General features: G+C 42.9%; 1 protein-coding gene across 2 annotated transcripts in view; it reads left to right on the top strand.

Moving 5' to 3' along the window:
- Nucleotides 1-1,272, top strand: part of LOC110522431 (prospero homeobox protein 1) — a 39,561-nt gene extending 38,289 nt beyond the window's left edge. For both annotated transcript variants that reach the window (XM_036975938.1, XM_036975939.1), the window contains exon 5: nt 1-1,272. This exon is cut by the window's left edge and continues 713 nt beyond it. The gene's annotated coding sequence lies outside the window, so the exon portion shown is untranslated.
- Nucleotides 1,273-3,391: the final 2,119 nt, after the last annotated feature.

The following is a 3,391-nucleotide window of genomic DNA, read 5'->3' as shown; positions in this document are numbered from 1 at the left end:
CCACTACTATGGCTGTCCCAGGGAGGACAACACACTACACCATGCTGCCTGCAGCCTAATGACTTTATTACCTGCTGGACAATACTGGACTACTAGTACTGGTCTGGACTGGTATACTGGTCTGGACTGGTATACTGGTCTGGACTACTAGTACTGGTCTGGACTGGTATACTGGTCTGGACTGGTATACTGGTCTGGACTACTAGTACTGGTCTGGACTGGTATACTGGTCTGGACTGGTATACTGGTCTGGACTGGTATACTGGTCTGGACTACTAGTACTGGTCTGGACTACTAGTACTGGTCTGGACTGGTATACTGGTCTAGACTGGTATACTGGTCTGGACTGGTATACTGGTCTGGACTACTAGTACTGGTCTGGACTGGTATACTGGTCTGGACTGGTATACTGGTCTGGACTACTAGTACTGGTCTGGACTGGTATACTGGTCTGGACTACTAGTACTGGTCTGGACTGGTATTCTGGTCTGGACTACTAGTACTGGTCTTGACTGGTATACTGGTCTGGACTACTAGTACTGGTCTGGACTGGTATACTGGTCTGGACTACTAGTACTGGTCTTGACTGGTATACTGGTCTGGACTACTAGTACTGGTCTGGACTGGTATACTGGTCTGGACTACTAGTACTGGTCTTGACTGGTATAGTGGTCTGGACTACTAGTACTGGTCTTGACTGGTATACTGGTCTGGACTACTAGTACTGGTCTGGACTGGTATCAGCCACCTAATGAGCTCTACCATGATGTTTTTGAAGTGTGTTTTCTGCGAGTAGGGTATTGTGTTTATTGAGTGTATATTATTCTTATTCTTGTTGTTGTTATTATTATTATTTGTCATCATTGCTTGCTAAAGATTGGCACAGATTTGTTTGTCTCTTGACAACGTTACAGAAAATAAATTATTATTAATATTCCGAAAGAGTATAAATTCTCTACATATAATTACTTTTCTCTGAGCAATTTAGCCACAAGCCTCTTTCTCATTTCATACCCCCCCCCCCTGTCTGTTTGTGTGGGTCCAAGTTGTGTTTGATCTTCTCTGCTGATAAGGCAGACACTGGCGGAGGGAGTAGGCCTCAGTCCTGAGTCTCAAGTAAAAACAGAAGGGGAACATGAGTCTCAACCCTAGGCTTTACACAAATAGAAAACAATGCTGTAAAATTGAAGGTCTGTGGGCAGCGGCACACACACACACATACACACACACACACACACACACGTACACACACACACACGCACACACACACATGCACAAATACATACCACACACGCACAGAGAAACACACACACACACACACATGCACAAATACATACCACACGCGCACAGAGAAACACACACACACACACACACACACATGCACAAATACATACCACACGCGCACAGAGAAACACACACACAGAAACACGCAGCGTGTGACCTTTTGGCGCTGTTGAGTGCATTAAGACAGACCGGTTACTGTCTGACTTTATGACTTGTCATTGTTTCAAGGCCATCCACATCGACTCCAGCGTTGAAATAGCAATGTCGCACATGTTAGCCCCGCACATTTACGGGCCATTCAGTCAGGATTTCATCATTCATTCATACATACTACACAGTTGGTGGGACATGGTATGTATGGATGAATGGGAAGGCGGTAATGCTTTAATTTACCGTCCAATGAGGAGCGGAAGCTACTTACTGCTACTTCATTTATTCCAGATGAAAGAGATGTGGTTATGACCAGGGATTAAATGGTATGCAGTGGTGCATAAATCCCAGACAAACTAAAGTATCATTATTAGCTCATTATTCTGTTGTTACCATTGCCAGGTACTTTAATACCAAGTAAACATAGGAGTTTAATAAAAGTACTGAAAAATAAAGTGTAACCCAGAAGGCCCCAGTTTTCTCTGTGATAATGGCTTTTTGCAATTTATCTCAGCAACATAAATAGTAAAACTATTTCTTTCTGTGATGAAGTTAATGACAAGGTTAACTATGAGAACAAATATGAAGCTACTTTCCAAGCAAATTAAAAGTTTATATAATATTTTACTACAAAGCACTGTACTAATATTTGATGGAATTGTATTTAAAAACAGTGAAACGAATAGATAGCTAGGTAAATAAACAAATGGATAGCCAAATATTAAAGTGAGGAGAGATGTATATTTTCCAGACCATGTCAGCTGACCAGAAAAAAACAGATTCTAGCTACAGCCTAAAACGGTGGCCTCGAGTCTTACCTTGTCAGCTCACAAGGTCAGGGAAAAACTGAGAGAATAGAGACACACAGATGTTCATTAATAGTAATTGTATGGCCACAGACACCTTTCCCCCCCTATATCTTCTTCTCTGCAATATTCACCTGGCTCAGTGCTAGCTGCTCCTTTCTCCCTGAACAATGCAAGGTTAGAGGTCACCACTCAGCCTAGAGGGAAATGAACCTCTCAGAACCATAAAGACAGAGACAAAAGGGCTCTATTCAATCCGTCTGTGGAAATTCAGCGTTACAGCGTGATTGAAATTTAAAGGCAATGTTCCCGCACTGCAGATGTCAGCTCAATAGGAAATTACCTTTAAATTTCTATCTTGCAATCTGTAACGCTTCAACAAAACATATTCTATAGAGCCCAAAGACTCTAAACATGGAACAAAACTCACATGATCCTCTCAATTCCAAACAGGCGCATCTATAGATTGTATACTTAAAGATTCTGACAATGATACAGTATAATTCCATGAGAGTCCCTATGCAGTTTATTCAGGTATTGATGCATTCACACAGAAACACCATTCCTTGATTCATACCAGTGAAATATGTTGACATTCAACATTTTGATCTAGTTGAATCCTGTTATCTTGTTTTGTTTGAAGCTACCGGCACTGAATTTGCTACGAATACAATATAGCAAATAGTAGTTACTTGTCCTTTGAAGTACATTCTAAGCACTGAAAGATCACATTAGCTACTGTGTGTGTGTGTGTGAGTGAGTGAGTGTGTGTGTGTTTGTGTGTGTGCGTGTGCGTGTGCATGCTGTGTGTGTGTGTGCGTGCTGTGTGTGTGTGTGTGTGTGTGTGTGCTGTGTGTGTGTGTGTGTGTGTGTGTGTGTGTGTGTGTGTGTGTGTGCTGTGTGTGTGTGTGCGTGCTGTGTGTGTGTGTGTGTGTGTGTGTGTGTGTGTGTGTGTGTGTGTGTGTGTGCTGTGTGTGTGTGTGTGCGTGCTGTGTGTGTGTGTGTGTGTGTGTGTGTGTGTGTGCGTGCTGTGTGTGTGTGTGCGTGCTGTGAGTGTGTGTGCGTGCTGTGTGTGTGTGTGCGTGCGTGTGTGTGTGTGTGTGTGTGTGTGTATGTGTGTGTGTGTGTGTGTGTGTGTGTGTGTGTGTGTG

The sequence above is a fragment of the Oncorhynchus mykiss genome, chromosome 4 (assembly GCF_013265735.2).
Source record: "Oncorhynchus mykiss isolate Arlee chromosome 4, USDA_OmykA_1.1, whole genome shotgun sequence".
Classification (NCBI taxonomy): Eukaryota; Metazoa; Chordata; class Actinopteri; order Salmoniformes; family Salmonidae; genus Oncorhynchus; species Oncorhynchus mykiss.
The sequence above is the reverse complement of the archived record's forward strand: the minus strand, read 5'-3'. Positions and strand labels throughout refer to the sequence as shown.